This window comes from Hylaeus volcanicus, chromosome 3 (genome assembly GCF_026283585.1).
Source record: "Hylaeus volcanicus isolate JK05 chromosome 3, UHH_iyHylVolc1.0_haploid, whole genome shotgun sequence".
NCBI classification, from domain to species: domain Eukaryota; kingdom Metazoa; phylum Arthropoda; class Insecta; order Hymenoptera; family Colletidae; genus Hylaeus; species Hylaeus volcanicus.
This window is the reverse complement of record NC_071978.1, coordinates 11635958-11660482: the sequence shown is the minus strand read 5'-3', so window position 1 is coordinate 11660482 and position 24525 is coordinate 11635958. Positions and strand designations below refer to the sequence as shown.

The window sequence follows — 24525 nt, the reverse complement described above, 5'->3', positions numbered from 1 at the left end:
ACGATAATTGGAAATGGAAATTGGAAAGGCGACCGCGCTTATTCCATTAACCCTGCTGGTCTTTTTTCCGTCATGCGGGCGTGGTTGTACGGCGGATGTTTCCAACAGGCAATAGAAGAAGAATAAGCGTCGCGAGGAAGGAAGGGTGGTTGACAAAATTGTACCATTTACTCCTTTCAAGACGAGGAAGGGATTTTCAGTAAGCTTTGTGTAGCAAGAGGCGAGGAAAGGGGAGAAATGAACTGTTTATGCAAATTAAATTTGGTGGATTTTGTTCGGGGGAAAGTACTCTCGGCGAATGGTCCAAATGGTGCTGTAGAAAGTTTAACGTTTTTGTTTATGATATCTGTATCCTCATTACTAGAGTGAAGTAATTTATAAGTTCTGGATTCTGGTACAATTGCACTTGATATTTTTATTATTGCAATATGAAGAGGACGTATATTTGTTTTATAATTTAAAAACATCATACATTGATTCCTCCCATATTAATCGTTTCATCATCTTCATATTCCATAACTTACTATAAATAAATGTTTACCAAGTACACTGTAGCATCGAAATAAATTTACCAAAAAATTCCAAAGCCTCATAGACTTCTCCACTCAGTATATTTTCGATAAATCGACCATCCCTTAGGAATATTGTAACCAATTCGAGAATATTGCGCCAATCTTCGATCAGCTTCCCTCTCTTTAATTGGCAATAACGGAACCAATCCCCTCCCACCTCTTGCAAACGGTGGACAATAAAACTAAACAATGGATTCCCAGGTCGGTTGACGTTAAAAGGATCTTAAAACTAGGAACGACCATCATCGTCGCGTAAACACTTGACAATTTTCCACGCTATCGAGGCGAAGTGGCACTTTATGAAAACTAAGATGGAGTTGCCAGGTAACGATACTTTCATTGGAAAATTATACAAATACCGGAATTAACGATCTCGTTGACGTTCATTGCAACGTAACTGCGGACTTAATCTTCGTGGAAATTATTTCATTCGAGCATCGAGCTTCATTTTCCACGGCTAGTTTATCATTTATGAAAGAGCGAAGCTGGTTCTTTAACTCGTTTGGCGGAACGCTTTCATCAGCTATCGAGGCTAATAAAAACCTTCGAGGAAAGTTACAAATGAAATTCTTACACTGATACAAGAACTATGTCAATACTCGTATAAATGGATGAAAACCAATTAGACAGCTTCGAAGATATTCACTTTTAAAACGAGAACTACTGAATCGATCTCATAAATGTGAAAAATGATTATTATTTTCATATGTATACAAAAAATAAATTTCATCTTTAAAGGTATCTAGTTTTTTTCTCTTATATTTGTACATACAAGCACTTCTCCATGTATTTTATCATTCAAAGGCCTCCTACAAATTGAATTATTCTTAGAAAAGAATGCGCAAAGCAGCGTCACTGTTCCCTAAAAAATTCAATCTTTCTCAAGAAGACGCTTTTTACAACAAAGTTGGTGTACCTCGAAGAATATTTCGGGCTATTAAAAGTCAGAGTGCGTAGAGATTGCGAACCGTAAACCGTGAATATGGCGAGAAACGGGCGACGGTTCAGACGAGAAAAAATTTGAAAAATTTCGAGGCAGAAACTGCCACGGTCGTGCACGCCTGTGCCCCAAGGAAGGCGCAGAAATTTCCCAGGAAAAATGATGTAGAAAATATGATCTCCGAGAGGCAATATTGCGTAGGAGCGTGTGGCAATTTTGGTACAAACGTCCCCCTGGAATTTAATTAGGTACAACCTCGTCAAGCCCCGCCAAACGATGTGGCAAATTACGTTATTCCACTACAGGGATCTATCAGCGGAATTTCGAAATTAATAAACACCTTACCCCCGTGAGTCTAAGGAAGTATCCTGCGCCGTTGATTAAAGTGAGGGGCTCTTTTCGCGTTCATTTCGTAAACAAACCTTAATTTCAGCGAGACTATACCCGTCTCTACGGTTTCTCGCTTAAAAAGGAGCTAGCAAACAAAAAAAAAGAAGTTCGTTAACACAAAAGCACCGGGTATATTCATTGCCGCGTAATTCTACCATAACCTGGCGATTCACTTTGCACTTTTCGGAAGCAGTGTTTCTCAAAATTCAGAGAAGTACTTGGTCAACCTCAGGAAAATTAAATTTAACTTCAATTTTCGGCCGGTTTGAGCCACAAACGAATGTAAGTGTACTGCGTGTCGAAAATGGCTTGACGATTAAAAAATTTGGGCAACACCACTCCAGGGATGTGTCTTTCATGGTTTTTTTTCGTCGAGCAAAGCTCGCGTCCTCTGTGACGCACGAAAATCAAATTTATCCCCCGCCTACCAAAGCGTCATCGCATTTAATTGGCGATAGCGGCGCACTGAAATCGAATTTTGAACGCTTTTCGAACATTTCCTCTGGTCCAGAATTTTTCTTTTTTTTATTGGCAATTATTTTTTTTTAATCCTATAATTCATCGAACCAGGAATACGACTGGTCTACCGTCAAAAGAATAAAATAAACAAAAAAAATAAATAATCATTGAAACAACAATGTTCGATTTGTTAAAATATGAATAAACTACACGACGGAAATGAATTTTAAATATTTCTCCCGAGCTTAAAATTGGTTTTTTCTCTTTCATATTACAATTTAAACTTTTTGTTGAGAAAATCCCTCTGAAAATACGAAATACGTCAAACTCAGAGCACTTTGACGTTTAACTGAAAAATTGCGTCGAAAATGGCTTCGAACGTAAAAGTGTTACTAGGTACATTAGTGACCATAATTGCAAATCGATAATCAATAGGTTCGAGACTAATCCACCAGCTAATGATAGGAGAATTATATCTCATCTGATCTCCCTGCGTAAAGTACCGAGTGTTCGGATAACAAGACCAATTATCCCCACTAACATCTCTTTGGGAAGCAGCAGTGTCCTCTACATTGTCAGAATCTAGATTATCTGGTTCTAGATTCCACAATAGCAGTAACAAAGTGAGGTATGTAATTTTCATGTGAATGTTCAACTAATGTGGACTCTAAAGGAAGATTCAAACTTGAAAATCATTTTTATGTAGGACAAACAACGTCTCTTCATTTTTGTCTTGTGGACTAACGATGAATCAATCATAAAAAGACTCGAATAAAAATTAATTCTATGCCTTTCTAAAGTAAACTTACTATTTATTTGTAAAGAAAATTTATATTTACGTATAAAGAAGACACACTGCAATCACAAATAACCGAACGTAAAAGCACAGAATTAATTCCTACATCTAATATTATTTATTGTAATTTGATCTAGAAGACTTTCATACAGAAAACGTCTTAAATTTAATCACTTTCGACGTCAAATATACCACATGTGAAATCAACAAATTAAACTGCGTCTTACTCATCCCTCGCCATGGATGTTACAACGTTTATTCAGCCCGAAAGATCGAGAGACTGGCGAGGGGGCGTATTCATCGTCGAAAGAAGATTCATCTCGCGATGGTCCCAAGAAATTACCAAAGAGATGACGGAAACTTGTAAATAGGCAGTGCACTCGAATGCTTTGCACTCGTTGAGATCCTCGGTGTCGCTGTGTTGGTACGAAAAATATTTACCCCGAACCTCGAGCCTGTCCGTTTCAACGACCCGCCGGGCATAAAGGCTCAAAACTTTAAGAAGTACACTCGACACGAATACGGAAAATGAGACGGAAATATGATTTGTAGCTTCTCGTGTACAGGTTTCATCGTGAACGAGTGTGGCTTTCAGCTAGATTGTGTTAGTCGACGAAATGAAACGACGTTAATGTTCGGTAAGCAACGAAATCCGACTTCTTTCAGAGCCCACGGTCTTCGACATGCAAATTCGGCGGGGATCTTTTCACTCTCCCTAATTAACAAACACAAAGCGCCGGGTTTCCGGTAATATTCAGCGTTTTCAGCGGGGAAACGCGGATCTACGGTAATCGCGTAATCAACGCTGTCGTTCGTCTTCCTCGAGGTAATTTGTAATTCCTATTGTAACGAAAGACAGTTGCCTCAGGCTTTCTACTGTAGGTGCCAGTATATTTTTACGTTGGACATTACAGAAAGAAGGTACCGGTATAAATATATTAGCCTCAGTTTGAGCCTTAGGTTTGGGGTTAGTTTCAAATTCTGTGAGGATAAATAGAAACTGGTTTAAAGGGGTACTCTTTTTGGCTAAGATCTAAGCAATTGTTATGATTTTTCTTATGTGTGATATAATTTTGTAGAAATATTAACAATCAAGAATACATGGCCTGCATTTTGGCCAGGTGTGCCGTTTTTCGTGGTTTCATGATAAAAATATTAAGAAACAAAGAAATGTACATATGGCTGCCATTATGGCCAGGTTCGAGCCATTTTTCATGGTTCGTTTTTATACGTCATATAATTTGGAAGTGTTCAGAATCAAAGAAATGTACAATTTAACCCCCTCTAAATAGACTACACCTCTAATTGATACCCAACGAATGCACCAGAGGTCAACCGCGAATAAAGCGGCGGATGCGCTGATTGCACCAACTCTGCCTCCCCTTTTTACCATGGCCTGCTCATTTTTTCCACAGGCCCCTCCCTCATCGCCCCCCCCCCCCCGTCATTTCCTTCGAGCTTTTTCCTCTCATTTATTCGAGCCAGTCCTTTCCAACCCCCGTCGTCTTTTTGCCGCAGCCTCCGTCTCCCACTTTTCCCCCGTAATTTTTTCCCAAGCTTACATCGTTCGTTCCCACCTTTCCACGTTTTTCCACGGTCGCCTCTGTTTCTTCCCGTCGACGTCGTGGTCCCCCCTTTTTTTTCTATCGATACCCGCAACCCCCGCTAAAACCTTCCACGGTTCCTCTTTCTTCCCTTTGTTTCTTTATCGTCGGCCGCTACCGACTTCCTCCGCCCGCTGCCAATTAACAATAGCAAGTACCGTGAGGACCTCCCTGCTAATTTGCTCCGGATTTAACTGCAGCACACTTCACGACGCGACTAGCCCCCCTCCCCCCGACCGGCTACCCGTTCCTAAGCTCGTTCTCGCTGTTCCTCCCGTTTTTACCCTTTTTCAGCGATGAGCCGTGGCACACGCCCCGGACGATACGAAGCAGTGATTCTTAACTGCATCGGGGATCTGTCGAAGATCTCTGTATCGATTTTATTGAAACGAACACGAGGCGTAGGATAGTTTAAATTGAAACTCTGTGAGGGTTTACAAGGAATGTGATAAGAGGTACAAATTTTAGATACGTTCGTAACAAATACCATGGAATAGGAGGAATAGTTATTTTGCTGCAATTGTTGGTGTGTTTCGATTCAAACACTTTGTAGGTCTATAACGAATATAGGAGTAAATCATAACAATTTTATACGTTTATCCTTTACACTCTCAAGGCCACCTGTACTGCCCAGACACTTGAAGACGTTCTACTCCTACGATCAGTGCTCACAATTTTGTTTGGTTAATAAAAATATAAAATTCTAAACAAAAAATCGTATAATTTAACGAACTGCAAAGAGCTTTTCATTGTCGTTCCATAACATAGAAATGTAAGAAAAATGGTCTTGGAGTTGACTACCTTCGTATATCCAAATTTCTTGGAGTGCAAAGGGTTAATAAAAAAATATTGTAAAATTAGGAGAGTATTGGCCCCATTTCCCCTATAGCTCGAGCACCTTGGGATCGCCAGGCCCGTACTGTAGCTGAGGTAAAACACAGCTACAGCCCCTGAGGGTAAAGTGAATAGAAACGAAACTTCAAAATATTAAATATTATTAATAATCTTGTATCGCGTCTTGCTATATGCTCGATAAGGTTAAGAACCGCTGGTCTGAAGATACGCTTGTTTCCCTGCCGCGTTTAATCTCGACGTTCCGCCCTCGCGTTTCCATTTATTTTCTACCCCGTTATCGCAACGGCCGTCTACTCGAGGCTACCAGCGTTTGTTTTCTATATCCATCGTGCATTATGCACGGAATCGAAACTCGAAAGAACTGCGTATCTTTGAAGAGTTACTCTAGAAAATACTTTGGAGCGCATGGAGGTACAAACTTAAAATAAAGATGATAAGACAAGATACTTAATTTAAATACACTGCAGACCATAACTGTACTCACCATCCATATATTTTTTAATTTTTGAGACATTTTAGTTGGTATAAAATGAAATCAGTAGAATGAGATGAAAAGCATCTTCATATGTAACACAAAACTTCATTATTATGATAACACAAAACTCATTATTTATCATATTCTTTCAACTCAAGTAATTGTTCTTTTCACTTCTGCTCGAAAGACCAAAACATTTATAAAATATATAGTTATGCTCCACGGTTCATTGATGAATATTTAAATCTACTATGAATCCTGTAAAAACTAATAAATACATATACAAGAGGTGTCAATTTCCTTTCATCGCAAAAGGTATCCAATTATACCAGCCAGCGAAGGACAGCTGTAAAATAAATTAACATGGCTATAATAAATCGCCTGGACATTTTGCATATTTAAAACCGATCAAAGGGATTCTTCAAAGCGAACCGAAACTTAATAAATCTTCCGAGTCCGATTAAGATTCCGATAATTATCGAGTGAAACGAGTTCAAAGCTACTCCCTAGGTTACTCGCGAATCTTATTATCGGTTATTATTAAATCTTCATTATTCTGCTCTGGGAATAACACAAAACTGCGGATATCCAATGATTCCCTTTGATATTCAGTTCTAAGGAAGGTTTCCTGATTGCGGACTTCCTTTTCCGCGACGAACTACGATGTTATTGACTCCTCGTCGGCCACAGTGGTTCTCCAACCTGGAAATTGTTTATGAAACAACGGGAAAAGCAATGTTGGAACAGAAATTTCACAGGGGTAGATCAAAACGTATTCAATTTCAGGGATTGGAAGTTTCAAGTGAGGGGAAGCTGGATTCGTTTATGCTTAATCAACATTAATATCTCTAAATTAATTAAATATATAGGAGGATTGTTAAATTATGAAATGGGAACCCTTTGGAAAGGTTCACAATGGAGATTTAATCTAAGAATATGTATGCTGACAAAATGGGAATCATTGAATTCGAATAACTGATTTACTGTTAATCTTAGAAAATTAACTTCTTCGTGGTTCAACTATCAGCAGGTGTACATTTAATTTCTTACTCGTTCTAAATATTCCAATAAGGGAATAACCACAAGAATCGTGAAAAATGTGTGCAATTTTTCTCACAGTCAGTGATATGACAGAGAAGATAGTCAGACAACTGCTAAATAGTGTGCGCTAGGTCAAATATCAATTCGAATATTTGTATTTATCTTAAACAAAATAATTCGTCCCAGAAGAGGCTCATCACAAACCTCTTGAACCTCGACAGAGATGAATTATTTTGTTTAAATGAAATACAAATTCAAAAGAGGTTTAATCGTTGCTCTCTGTTCAAATTTGCATTCAATAGATAGCACGTGCATCATTGCTGGAAATATTTATCCAGAATTTTTCCTATTTTCGTGATAGAAGCGTCAGATGCGCGCCATGGGAAGACAGGGCAAAATCGCAGAGTGTACGAGCAATTAACTGGAGAGAAACTGGGCAAGGAAAGAGGAAAAGAACAAGCGTGTACTCTGCCATCTACGATTTCGCGAATCGTGCTCTCGTCATGCCGGAGGGCAGAATACATTCTCGTCGAGAGAGATGCGCCGTTAAACCAGGTACACGTGTCGTTAACGCGGATAATTTCCTCGTTTTCAAATTTACTTCTCGTTTGCAAACAGATGCTCACCAACGTGGGATTTTCTGTCCTCTATATCTCGTTAACAAGCAAATAAGTAAATATACGAGTCGGGTGTAAAATACAGTTCGGTATACGCAAATTATTCGAGGAATTGACTTGTTTTCTATATTACTCGAAATATTATCGTATTTAATTATTTATACTACGGATTTTATACATTTATGTGTGTACAGTAATATGGAAAATGTGCAAAAATTATGTACATGATGTATGTGGAATGCATTCCATTATTTGGTACATACAATAATATTAATACTTCGGTTTGCATAAATGCATAAAATCTTCGCTTTATTTATATCACATATGTTACTTAATTTCTGAGGCCAATCAATAGTTCTAAATAAATAATTCTAATATTAGAATCTATATAAAATGTATTATAAATAATTCTGAATCACCAATTCAAGTGCTGAAAGCATCAGGGAATTTTAAATTAAATTCTAAAAAGGTCAAGTCTAAATTCTTAGTGAATTTAAAACCGGAAGTGAGGCCATTCGAGCGACTTCTGCGTAACGGGCTAATCTTTCGATGAGCCAATTTGGAAATGGGTAGCAAATTACGTTTTCGCGCTCGTTCGCTTCGCAGGAAATTCATAATTCCCAGTCTCGCCAAGTTTCGAAAGTTTCAAAAGTACTCGAACGCGTCGGTAGGCGTTCTCGTGAAATTACTTGGCTGGAACATCGGATAACATCGATGTTTCCCGAGTCGTTTTCCGTCTGGAATACTTCGACTCGTCGTCGCCTGCATGTGACTGGAATTCGAGAGAAAAAAACAATCGTATTTCAACTTAAAGGAAACTTCGAGATTGATAATTAAAGTTTCCACTCTCACGAACGTCGAGACGAACTGACAGGGGGAGACGAGCTTAATTGGAATCCATGAATATTAACTCGTTTCACGTTTTGGATTTAATTAGAGTGTCCATTATTTATGCTGCGATGAGGTGAAGATTCGAGTTTCGATGTTTGATACATCTTCGTGGCCTTGTTGTTCTATTGTATAATAATTTAGGGTCGCGTAAAAGGAGAAATATTTATTGAATTATTGAAATGCAATGGTGAAAGATACAATGATGTCACATATTTTACCTAGAGAAACAAATTTACATAAACGCGGTAATGTTTTAAAGAAAGTTTCGCACGTTTTACCATCACAGTAACAGGCTTCCTGCATTTAAAGGAAAAGTTTGCCGCTGTTTGAATCACAAACCAGATTTTATGAAGAAATATATAATTGGGAGGGTTGAAATCCCACTCTTTTCTCCATTCTTAACGAAGCAAACTTTCCGCCATTCCATTTATGATCCTGAGTTATGGTAGAAAGAATATGATGGAAAGAAGAATTTACTTTAAAGTAGAGCGTTACTAGTGATCATACTCTTCATTAGAAAAGTCTTCTAATAATTATAGTCTGCTTTAAAATTAAGTGCATTTGTGTAATATTAATAGAACCAAGTGTATATTAAATCTATTCAGTTAATTTTCATTTATCTTTCTATATTTATTTTTAACCTAAACAAATATTTGATAACGTTTCCCCATTTAATAAATAATTATTTAATTTATCAAATTTATTTTTACTGCTTACTTTTTGACTGAATAATTTTTTAATACGACTTCAATATTTCACAGATAATCGCGTCGGTCGCCATACAAGAATAACCCTGTATATTTAAGTACAAAACGTAATATCAAAGATGGGTTGATATGAGGGATGGTTTTCTCTTTCAAAGGCATTTAGTTAAACCCTGTTGTATCTTGATGAAATATAATAACCAGCAACGGAGATTCCATTCAAGTTTCCCTGATAAATTTCAAGCGACGAGGAATCTCTTGATTGAAATGCATCTCGGTAACCGGAGTCACCGATGAAATTTGATGGTGTTATTGAAGGCTGCTACGTGACTCGCTAGTCTACGCGGTGTCTCAGAATTTACGTGAGCCGAGTTCGAGATAAATTCAATATCAATTCTGCGATTTCTTCTGAATAGAGTCGAGGACTGTTTTTCGGAGCAGGTCGCAAGAGATTATTCGATTTGTATTGTTAGACTTGGCCAACTCTTTCATGCTACGCAAGAAACAGTCCTTGGTTCTTCTTTTTTTTTAATGAAATTATTTATGTTATCTTTACCTTCGCTTTATCTACAATTTTCTGTTAGTTCATCGTACCAATGTGATTCGAGGAAAAATCTTCGAGCAAGCGGAGTAATTTTAATTGACTAAAACTACTTTCCAGTAACTAGATGACTTTAAACGAGATACCACCCCATCTTTGACACGTTGACTTGCCAGACTAATAATCGTGAAAGTGTCCGTAAGGCTACAATTTTCTTGCTACACAATTAAATAATATATATTCTAACATATGCAGTGTGCAACATATCGTATTGCAGACTTCGCAAGACTTATTTTCTTTAACGCCTCACCTTCAAAATTAATTAATTTAATTCCTTAGCGTTAATATCCCTTTTTATGGTCCAAATGAATATTATCCTATTATTAAGATTGCATGAAAATTTGATCGAAGACGCGTAAAGTCTTCCCAGTGAAGAATATTAAATTGCCTGGCACGAAACGGTGAATGGTTTACTTTATTCGTTCGAAAACAATATAAGAGAAAGTACACTCAATCGTCGTATATCAATAACGTTTACAACCGAATGTTTGGTCTTCAGTTTAAACCGTTTGTACTAGCGTGCAGCCGCAGAAAAAAAAAACTTCGAGGAAAGAGCAGTAAAATTCAAGCTACTGCACTCGGTAAGCGGACGGCCACAGCCCAGTGGTTTATGTACTTCAACGTAGAATTGCCTAACTTATTCGTGGCTTCCACCAGCCGCTCACCGTGGCGTACTACGGTAAACTTTATTATTTATTTTCCCGCGTTCCAGCGACCTCTTCGAGCATCTACGATTCCTGAGGAAAAAGAACGAACTAATACTACTACATATTTGCTAACTATATTTGCTCGAACGTGATTCCGATACCTTTTGGAAGGAACTATACTTTTCTGTAGAAAATCAGACCTTACGAGATAATCAAATATCTGTGATTCAGAAATAGTGAATTCAGAGATTCTGTATTTATGAATGAATTATTTTTAAGCGACTTGCTTGGCAAATATTTTATTTCAAGTAGTAATAAAATATGTCGAGTAATAATTTTTCTTTTAAGTAGAATTTTAACTATTGAAAAGAATAATAAAACGATCAATATTGTATGTTCAATAATAAATTTCAAACCAATGAAAACTGATTTTGATCAATTCGTGGCTTTAACGTGGAGTAGGGAGAAAAGAAAATTTACATAATGGCGGCATTTTAAATTTTAAATCCTCGATTTTTCCACTAAAGTGACCCTAGTATTTTTAAACCCTCCCCCAAAATACTTCGAGGTCTAATCTAAGGGTTAATCACCATCATTCACGTTTTACCTTGGATGACAAGATAGATTGACATGTTTGCCATAATAGCACAGATTGTCAAAGTAAATACATGGCCAGACAGTATGTTCGTAGTTCGAATGCGTCCGTTTACCTTAAATGGCCAATAAACAAGCGGCAGGATTGTTATTTACCGCGGGAGTCCAACGAAAAATGGAGAACGACAGGTTTCGCGTTTTTCGTTACCATCCACTTTTCACGCGGCCGTCCGAGTCTTTTATCGTTTATTTATCACCCGGCTCGAACTATCCGCCGTTGTCCAAGGGGATGGAAAATATTGTCCTAGTTTGGAAATTATTTTAGTGCTTCTTGATATACGAGGTTTTTCGTTCCAGCCTCCGGGAAACAAATAAACAAGACGCGATAGGAGTCAGGATAGTAACGGCAGAACGTTTCGATCGATATCTCGGTTACCATCGAATGAAACAAAAATTACTATTGAACAGAATAGTTTCGAAATTGAATTTCCAGCAACTTTTATTACATACAGTTTTGCCGTAGACGCGACGGTACAGGCAGAATCTGTCCTTGTAACCTACCGATCCGAGAATTGTAATTTTTATTCCTGAATGTTTGCAATAATATAAAATTCATTTATCTGTGAGTATTGATAGAATTTTGGTGCATATTGTATTATCGTGCACTCGTAAGAATTTGCACTAGGCAATATTTAAGACGAAAGGTCCGTCGGGCCACTTTGAAGCCGCAATTTCAACATCTGAGAATGAACCCTTCTATCCGAATATTGTCATTGCTACATTGTCTGGCTGAAGTATGCAATTGAAGCCTCTCCAACTACCAGTGCTCCTTTATAAAGCTCTTCATCTATCACTTTTATGCAACCTTAGGTATTCGCGAAACAGTCTGATTTAAATTGCTAAAGGCTAGTTTCAGCTACAGCGTGTTTGAAAAAAGTATATTTAAATTCCTTCGAGGAGTCGTTACTTGCTTGACTACTTTCAAATTATCCTATTACCTCTTTCGATTACCTTCTTATTCAATTGGCTGATTATTGAACCACCTTGAAACTTCAATCCTGCCGGGAGGAATTGATGATCGAACGCGTGGGGCTTCGACAGTTTCTTTCCCCGCTTCGATAGCATGAAAGATATCGTGACGCGTAATATTGCGAACGAAACGATTATGGAAAAGGACTCATTCTTTGGCCGGGAAAAATTCATCGAAATTAGTGGTGAAAATAGGGTACTCCCTGAATTTTTTTGTCAATATTAATATCAAGGAAGAGGCTTGAAAGTATCTGCTCGAATAACATCATAAAACTATATATCTTTCTATGGTTACTTCTAGTTAAAGATAATATAAATAGTCATTAAAAGCATAAACAAATAGTAACTAGCCATGGATAAACATTAACTTCAATTTTGATTTATTCCTAATAAAGCAATCCCTCCCTCAAGAGGTTAAAGTAGTTCAGATCTTCCCTTAAGTTTGTCCCAAATTTTCAAACAATTTACGACCCTCACATTTCTCAAAACGACGAGTATTTCCAAGGTCAACCTATCCAGATAATGAGTTCCACCGTTGCAAAGCGTTCCGAACAAATGAAACCTCGCTTTCAGAAGTTTGTTACGCGGTATCGCGAGTAAAACAGCCCACTTTCGACCCCGAGGGTACTCGTAATCAAAGAAGAAACTCGAGACTTCAGCAAGCGCTATGATACACCCTTACCAAAGTACAAGACCTTGCATGCCGTAAGCTCGTTAACCCCCAAAGCCGTGCATCTTACACGAGATAACGCGTACCAAAACCACCCCACAGATTTCCCAGTCGATATCGATTGCGATGGAAAGGGCCAATCACGCGTGACTTTGTTGCTGAACACGTGGAAGAGAAGGTAATACTGAAAGTTATTTACGATCTTCGTTGAATACTCTTGGAAATGAGAGTCTAAGCGGGATGAAGAGACTCGGGGTCGTTATCCTCTAAGTTTCTGTTCATTATACCGACTAGCACAGTTTAAGCATCAATTTCTCGGGACATGGTGAAGCTCCACCCTGGTCCTAGATGATTTTAACATCGAAACGATGTTCGCAAATATGTCAATCTTCTACTCGTTAGCCTGGCTACCAATATCGACGAAAAATTAGATTAATTACCTTAGACTATCTAAGTAGAAATAAATTGCTTTGGGTGTACCTTACAAAAAAAAAAAATGTATGAATTAAGTTCAATACCTGTACTGTAAGATTATACTTTGTTTTGGATTAAAATATGTCTTTATATCTTGAAAAAAAATTCTCGAATTTCAGCTGTATTTAACCCTCTCGACCCTAGTAGAGCACACATACTCCGGTGAATATATCTAGTTGCCATTAATCAAGTTACAAATGAGATTCACAGGAACAAATGTTAAAAATAAATGAACATCATTTGCGCTGAGTTAAATCGTCCTTTCTTATTTGGCTGCAGTCTAAGATTTATAATCAACCCTACTGTAAAACAAATAATTTCTGAGAAAGAAAACCCCTAAATCCTGAAACCCCTCTCACAAAACTCTCCAATTTCTCTTCTTTCTTTTCCAAACTTCCCTTTGTCACAGGCTTAAAAAGGTTAAGTACCATTTCATTGGGGAAACAAAATTGGACGATTCCGCCAGAGCTGTCGCATCGTCCCGAAAAAAATTCCCCTCGCACGTTCGATCGCGACTCGAAACGATTTCGAAGCGTACCAACCCCCGATAACTTATTGCGCGCGGAACGTCGCACAAATTGCAGTCGCGTATGTGACTTTGCAAATTGCTAGAGAACGAGCGGCCGAGAGGGAGACGGGAAATGGGGGGAAAATGTTCGTTGCACGCACGACCGGCACTCCCCGTTGGGAGTACGTTGCCGCTTTGAGCAATGCTCGTGTAATTCCATCTCGCTTTCGGCCAGAAAGATCTGTCAGAGCGTGCGTTCGACTGTTATTGCGTTCGAATAAGAACTGTTATTCGCGCGAGGATTGTCGACAGACGAGTACACCTGACCCGACGATCCAGCTTTTCGTGTTAACGCGGGTCTACAACCCTCGGGAAAAACTTCTCGATCGCGCAAGATGAACGCCCTTTCCCATTTACACGCGACGCCTGTTTCTGTCTTATACACAAATCTCGCCGTATCGCTGCCTCCGCGGCGAAAGTGTGCGAGACAAAAGTTGTTGGAAACTCCATTACGGAACTATTTTGTCCTATAGAAATGTCTGATGGCTCGATAGTAACCGAGATATCGATCTACAAGTGCAGCATTATTTTGCTTCTTTCAATAAAATTCCTCTCTCTTTCCGGCTTACGTATAAAACGATGTGGACGTTTATGTGTTTTCGTGAAAAACTGGGAAATATTTTTACTGTAATATTAACGCTTCGTAAATTCTATTGTCCTTGGATCGAACAGACTCTGGCGACAGTCGTAAAAATTCGAACAATAAAATGAATTACTAATTAAAATGAAAATCACCAAGGAAAGCAGTCACAACTCCTCAAGTGGGCACTTTGTTCGACAGCGACAGCATCGAAAGTCGCTTCGGTAAATCCTAGGTAGCGAGCGAATAAATCTTATTCCGGTCCGACAAAGGGGAGCTTACGTCACAGGGAAGCTGGACAATTTTCCTCGTCGTTCCCTTTTCCACTAGACACGGAAATATTCGCGGTGCAATTGCCGTTTGCCGCGAGGAAACGCAATTCCATTTCCACGGACGGTGTTTCAAAAGTGAAGAACACTTTCGCGCGAACGACGTCCCTGATATTAGCCTTTTCACAACTTTGAGAAATTTGTCGCGTGTACCTCTGAATCGATCGTGCTCCCGTGGAATATTCCTGTTGGTCCCGAGATACGCGAGGTTTTCGTTGAATTCGATTTAAGACGGCTTATCGCGGCGTTGACATGTTCATGGGGAGAGAGGCGGGGGAGGAGTGGTTGCACGAGTGCACCCTGTGTTCGCGCAGCGTTTGCATAAGTTATCAGTGTGTTTTAGGCGCATGCTTATCGCGCTGGTAAAACAATGTTTTGCCACCTTGGGAGCGCGAATGCTTTTCCCAAGGGGTTATAAGTATCGAAGGGGAAATTAGGAGAAAGGGGGACGATAGGATATGATTGCGTGATGAGACAAGGCCTTTTGTTAAATGACGATGTTTGGATAGCAAAGGGTGTGAGGTTTAATGACTCTTAAATGTGCGAATGTAGCATGAATTAGGAAAGGGATTAAAGAGAAGGGAATTAGTGTAGGTTCGAAATTTTATTGGTTAATGAACACAGGTCGTCAATCATCGTCAATCATTGCGATAGGTCATTAATTATTATGAACCATGGTCAATCATCATGACACCGTCATCAACATCAATCATCGTCAAACATCGCAAATCGTCCACACTACACTGACATGGGTACCATAAAGTAAATTTTCTCGTATATTGTTGCCTGTTTGATCTAATTCTTCTTGAATCATTAACTAATATTGTCCAACTAATCTTTAAAAATTCTTTTATAATTTCGATTACACCATTTCAGCTCCCTAAATACTCTAAACTAGTGGCACACTCGTCACACGCTGAAAACTTCCAATTGCTAATTCCTGCCAAGACCCACCAATTAAGGTACACCAATGACCAAAAACCCATTTTATTATTCACAGACGATCTTCGTAGTTGCGCGCAGAACCATACAAAGTATTTAATCCGGTCGTTAATTTGTTCATCTGACAATTACGTTAAATCCCCTTATTGTTGACGATTTTTGAGTGCGCGGCAAACGGTATCAGTTTTGATTTGCGCCCAGATAAACTCGAAGTGCGGCTAATCGAACCGAACGCATGCAAATTCTTTCGGTGACCTCCCGCGGTCGAGATAAATTGCAATCCGACGGCATTACAAGTAACGCCGATAAAATTGCGGTGCGAATACGAATTAAACGCGTTTGTATCTCCACGTCCAGCATTAAATCAGTTTTATTTCCGAAGCGTTCCGTTGCACCGGATACCGGCGAAGTTTATCGACAACATTCGAGACAATGGTTTTCCATAAATAAAAAAAAATTGCGTACACCTGGCGTTACAAATATCGGCTGTTTTCGCCTGTTTCCGTCATAAATTATCCTGTTGCAGAAATGGATGACAAACTCTCGTTCCGACATAATTCCGGATGAGAACGATAATTCCAGGATTAATTTGTGAAATGTTATTGGATGCTTCGGAAGAAGAGTTTATGTGGACAATGTTATTGGCAATATTTGACAACTGAATTGTTTTTAATTGGAAAACTCTACGTTTGAATTGATTTCTATTTTTATTTTAAAGTAAATAATATATAGAACTTTGCAATGGATTAACGTCTTGAGCGATAGTGACACATTTGTGTATGTTTATTTTTATATCAAAATTATCGTTAGATATGATCATAATATTTTCTAGAATTAAAACGTGTACCATATTTTAAAGCGAGACAGCATATTTGTATATAACATTGATTTCCATACAAAAATTCCTTTGGTTTTCAAGTTTAGAAAATCCATTCAAAGTTCATCCCTCAAATAAAAATTAAATATTTCAAATAGCCTTCCTACGAATTTAGAGTAAAAACCTGTTCGACTAATAAAAATGCGATCATCACAAATTATTGTCGGCTTTATAGGTATCTGCATTATAGGCCTTCCCGTTATTCGGTCGGCTAAATTATTCTCAATATAATTTATACGATAACTTCTTCTACGGTCCAAGTAATTTCAAATCGACAGCTTCATGAAGTTGAAAGCTTATCGTTCTCGTCCAACGATTATTAATACAGCTGGAAACCGATACAATTCAGGACATCGGGAATATTATCTGAATCGCGTGCTCGAGTGGACATTGTAAAAGAGAACAATTCGTTGCTAATTACTAATCGTAGAGTAAAAGATAAAAGGGGAAATCTTTTTAACAAAGAAACCTAATCGATAGCTTTTACCAGGAGATTTTTACCGTGTTCGAATAATACCGCGCAATTGTTCCAAGCAATGTTTTCTAAATAATAAACTAACGTTCGAAAACGAAGGTTGCGTCGAACAATATTCTCGTTTCGATGACGTAGAATGATCGTTTCCCCGCTGCAATTTTAATTATAATCCGATCGTATCTTTGCGTAATTTATGCGGATTAGGAGAAATGTCGTTAAATCAGCGAATTAAATTCATTTTCGGGGCACAGTTTGTATTTTAATGAGCACCGCGTAACCCATCCTCCTACCACTCTGTGCAATACCACCGGAATACGAGGCAACTGTAACGTTGCGATATTGTTTACTAGTACTTCGTGGCGAAATTCCAATTAATTTTAAATAAAATTAACAAAAAAAAAATGTTAACTCTAAGTGGATATATTCAGTGTTTACAACGAGCAACGAACTGTCTACGAATGAAGAAATATATGAACTTATAAAGACTTTCGACAATTCGGACTTTTTGTATATATTTCATTCATTCTGAAAGCACTTTGAATTTAAATAAATAAGAAAATTGAATGTATTAATAACTCAGATTAAAAATAAAATATAAATAAAATCTTTTAAATGTAATTTTGTGTTCAGATTCTGAGTAAAGCAGCCATAATTCGATTCCTATTTGAAATACGTATAATAAGGTATAAATAAAATCTTTTAGAAGTCTTTCTGTTTCCTGATTCTGAGCGAGGTACCCATAATTCGATTTCTATATGCATATTGGCCACGCTCGAGTTCGACGAAAACTAATCAAATACAAGTAATGTATTCCGCGTGTTCGTCGCGATATTTGGTATATTATTAGGCGAATACGCACGTATGGAAAATTCTGCTTTTATTCGGAATGAAATTCGCTTTCATTGGAGATCTTCGATATGCGAACAGAAAATCGGAAATCCGACGTACCGAACGTGGTGAATAAATTATTGTCGTTCCGCGTTCCGCTGCGCATTTAATTCTACACGGACGTACAGAAATACTCGTGTCGCATGTACCGTGCATGCCAACGGTGCAATTCGGATTAAAAGTATCTCTGTACGGATTAAATTACGCGATACAAAAGGTTTTTCTACTGTGACGAAGAATGGAAGCAATTCCTGCGATTGCATGGAAAATGTAATTTAAAACTCGAGTTCCGAAAAATTAGTGGAAATTGTAGGAGTAGAAAATAGATAGTAGGTTCTACGGAACTAACGGAGAATCTATAGTTAGATAAGATGCAAGTTTAAAAGAGTTAGTAGGGATTTAAGAGGGAATACATAAATCAAATAAGATAAATTGCAGGAGAGTTATAAATGTAAATAAAGAGTATCTCTTTACAGAGAATTTTCTCTGCTTTGATGAAAAGTGGAAATGGTTCGTGCAATTGCGTAATAGAATTTAAATTCATATTTTAAAAGAGTTTGAGGAAAAACTGAAAACTCTGGACGCTCCCAGGAGTTTTTAATACAGAACAATAAATAACTCTCGACAATCGAAAAACTTCCATTTCTAAATAATGTTCGTTCAACTCGATGCTATCGGTCTATCCACACTTTTAACAACTTTTACATTGCATCCAGCATGGGTAGGAAGATCGATGGAACTCGATTCCATCCATCTCTGTGTACTCTGAATTTAACACTGTGGGATGCGTGTTAAGGGAGATGGATGGAGTTTGATTTCATCTGTTTCCATACATTTGAAATTTCAGCGATCAATGGACATCTGAATAACCTTTTGGCCCTGCATCTTCCAAAATTAGCAAAACGCAACGAAAAGGGTTGTGAAATTGATAAAACCTTTTTAAACTGCCAAAAATTTTGTTTGCAAACCATTCTTCATGCAATCGTACAAATTTTAATTCGTTGTCTTCTGTACATATATTTGTGTAAATATATAAATTACGTCTCGTGCAGTATAGTGACCAACATTTGGCTCACTCTTCATCTATAATACTGTAATTTTAATAAATGAATTTCAAATACGAGATTATATATACTCGATGATTACTAAAAATAGAGATTCAAACAATTTCATACACATTAACACGTAACATATGTACGTGATCGTACGTGTGTGTATTTAACATTATTCATTCTCTGCCCGATACGATTTCATTTCCCTTGCCCTCGGATAATCTTAAACGTAAATATAAAATTTCAGATAAAATTCGTCGTAGAATTCCGTTGAAAAGTCCTCCCCCCTTCTTTTACGCGCCATTTACGCAATCCCACGGCTGTAGTATCGGTTTCAGCTTAAAAACCGTGTCGCCGTCGCGGTAAATATATATTAAAAGATTTTACGAGAATATTTCTGACATTGTTACTCGTCGTCTCGACGGAACGGTTGCTTCGCATGAATAGGCCTTTGTGTTCGCATCTATAAATTATTCCTCGACCAACGAAACCAACCGTTCCAGCAAACTGCGATTCTTGGAAATATTTAATCAAGCTTTCGCGACGGGGTCTTCGATACCTGTACTACAACGCCCTCGAAACGCAATGTGGAAACTTCCCTCTCCATGTTCGCTTTCATTAGGATTTTTAAAGGGGAAATATTAAATCGATAATCGTGCTGCACGAACAAACCTTTTGTGTGATTTTTCACTCTCAAAGGAAATCAAAATTTCTAATGATAGATGATACGATATACCCACGCGTGGAGTTTCATTGATTTTTGAAGTAGTGAAGAATGTAGGAGAAAAGGGAAGGTTAATATTGTTGTAGGTTTGGGCCTTGATGGGCCAGTCACCTATTTTTGTAAACATATGAAGTATGAAATAATATTAAATTAGAAATATATGCAAGAAGCCAATAATGAACCCAAAGCGTAGAATAATGATGTTATTGCAAGTTGGGGCCTTAAATTGGGCCCAATCACTCAATTTTATGAATATATAAAATATAAAATAATACAAAGCAAGATGCAAGCCCAAATTAAATCCAAAGCGTTGAATACTTCTAAAGATCAAATGGCCAGTATGGATGTTCAATATGTGGTTAAAACTGGCACGAAAAAAATTCCTCGTTGGTTTGTTGGCAGATTAAATTCTTCCCAGCATCATATCAAAGAACATCAATGGGTGTGTTATGATGAAGTCGTTCATGTGAATTTTCAATTCGCGTTTAATGGACCCATAAATCCGAGGACGCGGTATCCCCCTCGCGAGAATAATTCGCGCTCAAAATCGTTCCGGGGGAAATAATTTGTTTCCTGATGGGAATTATAGGGAAAGTAATGACGCCGTTCTTTCGTCTAATTCATTACGTCTGGAACACGAACGAATTTGCCCATCGCCCGTTTCGTAACCGTAGATTACATTGTTTGGAGAAAATTCAAAAACCATATCACGCGGATTTGATTATTCTGCTCTAATTCGATAAAACAGAGAAACGTGAAAGGGAACTTTTAACGAGGACATGTTTCACGATGTATTGCAAACGTATACGTCTGCGAGCGTAAAAGCTACAATTAATGCTACAAAACCAACGCTAATTAAGCTGCGTACAACAGAATACATTTGTTTTACAGCTTCAAAGGCTGTCACAATTTTCCAATATTAACACATGCCTTCCCCGTCTGTTTAGACTCTCACTCCGAACGAAAACATTCCTTGGGAATTTATTCCTCGATCGTGGAAGTCAGTCATTAACGCATTGAATTCATGCTTCGCATTTAAAAATGAGAGAAATTATTTATCGTATACAAATTGAAGAACAAAAAAATAAGAATTTTACTACATTACAATTTTACTTTTTGTTAGGAAAATATTATCTCGAGTATGTAATTCATTTATAAATAGACACACGGAATAAACAATTCATTGAAATGTACGATTTACAATTACACATGTTGGAATCGATCGAAATCATTGAAAGGATGAATGATAATGGAACCACGTGAATATCGACCGCGTATTTTTTCAATATTGAGGCTTGTTTTCGTTTTAACGCGCGGGAGTCAGTGGAAATGCAAATGACAGTGATGCATGTGATTGTGCAAACGGTTGCAGACGGAAAACTGAATCGTCGACAGAGGAGAGGTGCATCCGTGTCGTCGCTTGAGTGACGAGCGTGAAACTCTGCGTTCGTATGTGGTCAGAGAAGTTGACGGCCGTATTTGCATCCCTCAGCATTCAGACCATAAATATCAATCGAAGGCACAGGTGATAATAACAGAAAACAAACAAGCGTTCGAAAAGCTTGATAAATTATTTAATTGTTTTTACATTCTTTAGATAAAATTTAATCGAAAGGGTAAAATGAAATTTTTTCATGGGAGACTTCGTTGTCAAGAAAATCAAGATTTTGTAAAATTTATGGAGCACGTGAGCGATTAAGTATAATTTAAAATTAAAATGTTTAATTGGTATTCGTTATATTTACCTCGAGTACAAGTTATAAATACTGTTAATGTTCTATAATAAATACTCAGAAGACAGAGTCCTTCAGAGAATCGTTCAGGAGTAGAATAAACCAGTTATGGTCAGATGCGTGGTCTAAATGTTTTTAATACGAAATTTCTCGACAACTAAGCCTCGCGTAAACAAATTTTATTTTACATTTCTAATTAGTTTCCATACGAATTTCTTAAATTTCTTAAATTTTATTTATGTATTTCAGTTTTGTTAACTCAAATACTTAATCGATGAGAAGATTGATTGGATTGGAAAAGAATTTTTAGAGGCAAGTGAAAAATGCCACTATCTCTTCGAACGAAAGTTACTTTTCCAGTATCTCCTTGATTTATTTCCCGAAAAAGCCGCGACTACTTTTTCAGTCGGGAATTTGTCATGTCACTCGACGTCGCGGGCGCGGCAACGTTAGGCGGAAGAAGACGCATCGCCCAGCGACCGGAAATGTATTTCTCACGTATGGTTTTGCAATTTGACGAAGAGTGAAAATAAAGCCTTCCGTAACCTTACAGGCGTGGCTACATGTGTATATAAATCTTAAATTCTAAGACGAATAAAAATAAGTAAAAATGAAAGGGATGAAAATTCAATTTTAAAAAAGATTGTTTCCCAAAGTATACAATACTAAAGACTAGTATTTGGCTAACTCAAAAGAAGCACTATTCTAGCACTACATTCCTCGCACATCGTAAATTTTACCCCGCATTCCTCTTTGTCTACTTAAATTTTTATAAATGAATTTTAAACCTCCTCAATTTAACATATAGAATTATATATATACCTGATGCTAACCAAGAAGATTGAAAGCATTGCAACAAAACGAGTCCCATATATTCTGGATATCTTAAACCCTTTGTTCCTGACACAATATTCCTGATTACACAGCGCAACAAAGGATCCCTAAGAGTCTATTATAAAAAAAATGGAGTCGGCTAGACCTTCATTTTCATAAAACCGGGGCACAATACCTTCGTAGGCTTTTCAATGCGTGTATAATTCCTTTACACGGGCAGATTGCGTAATTTTCGTGAAAATATCGTGACGGGCACCCTCCAGTTTTATGACAGACTGTATATTGCGAGTCGTTACTCGCGAAACGTGGAACGGATTCCGGAAATTTGTCGGCTCGCGGGTTTCCGTTCCCGCAACCTTTTTCACCGTCGCTATTCGTCAAACCGTGCTTCACCCTTTCGCGCCGCGAGAGTAGGAAGCGAGATGCCAGACGAGATTGGGTAAAAGATTTCAAGTCCCCGAGCATCTGGCGCGAACCGCGGTGTCGATACTATTTTTCCACGCGCTTAATTCGATTACTTTCAACCCTGACACCTCGTGGTGTCTCCGGTTCGTGGCTGATACCAATCTGATTTCATGAAGACTGCTCCAAAATTATTTTTAGAAATCGCATCTACGATTTTAATGTAATTTGTAAGCTTGACGCATTGTATGGTAAAATAATTGTATTAAAATTAAATGAGTGAGTGAGTGAGTGAGTGGAAGGTTTTATGACTCGAGTATGACACCTAATATACCAGTTATAGATTTGTTCGTCCTTCATATTCATTGAATTTTTGCTGCACGTTACTTCACGTTAATTCTTCACATATATTTTTCATCATTTTTTAGCATAACCAATGGGGGAGACTTGTGACCCATGATAGAGGATAAATAAAAAATGTGTACCCCTCTATTTAATATAAAATTATATGGCTTTAAAATCTTCTTCATGAAATGAATAAATAAATATTAAAACTGAAATTGACACCAATAGGAGACCAAGTGGAATGAGTAACTGACCAATACTCGCTACTTCTACTTGTTGTGCTAGTTTGGGCAAACCTTAACGATCGTGTTAATTGTTTATCATTTTAACTAGAATCGAGTTCTACCTTCCTAGAACCAATTAAACTAACTAATACTTGTCAACTATGCTTGGAAAGATTGACACAAGTAGAACTACCCAGCATTAGTCAGACCTAGTAACTGAATTTATATTACCATAAACCTTCTTCTATAAAACATTCCAACAACATTCTAACGTCCATGTGAAAGTGATAGCCTCCTCGATATCACACCTAGGGCCACTGAATCCCCACCTTTCAATACCCACCCTTAGAAAAAAGTCGGCCCTGCGATAAAGGGTCAAGTACAATGGTGCGAATTTCGCGACTCAGACAAAGATCCTACTCTCGTTTTTCACCAGGGAAGAGACACGAGTTTTCACAAAAACTTGGCACGTCCCTTCGTAAAAAAGAAAACTCTTTTTGCGTAGGTAATCACGAAATGGCCACTGTGTCTGCCGAAAACATGCAAACGACTCTTGGTGCGCGTGATTTCGCAATCTGTGGCGGAGGAGCAAAGCAGTACAGACATACGTGACGATGGAATGTCCTCAACGTACGTGCTCGAGCAACAACTATAATCCCGAGTTCGCGACCAGTCATAGAAATCTCCCGGTGGTTTTTGTTCGCGTGACTTTTGTCTTTGGGAGTAATCTCTTAAATAGGGTTTAACTTCTCGCGGTCGGTCTGAATGGGCCGAGTTGTTAACTGGAAAACAAAGTCTTCCGACCTTCTTTTCAGCTGATTACGATTAATGCGCGAATGCCTCAAGGAAATAAATTGAAAACTCAAACATGGTGTATTTTATTCGACTTAAAGTCATGTAATTTAATGTACCGTAGTGTAATGTATTGTAATGTAATGTACTGTACTATAATGTACTGTAACGTTATGTACTGTATTGTAATGTACTGTAACTATAACGCACTGTAACGTAACGTACTGTAACTGTAATGTAATGTAATGCAATGCAATTTCCAACGAAATTCTTCAGAGCCATCTAATCTGCATCGATAAATAAAGAACACAACACACCAGATTGTATTTCTCGAAGCAACGTTTTAAACTAACATGTCAGCATTTGTGAAAATATTACTGGAAGCCCTTGGCCCTTTATGG

The 24525-nt window shown here is 37.9% G+C and overlaps 1 protein-coding gene across 5 annotated transcripts in view; it reads right to left on the bottom strand.

Moving 5' to 3' along the window:
- Window positions 1–24525, bottom strand: part of LOC128874141 (uncharacterized) — a 109121-nt gene that overhangs the window by 26859 nt on the left and 57737 nt on the right. The window lies entirely within an intron of this gene.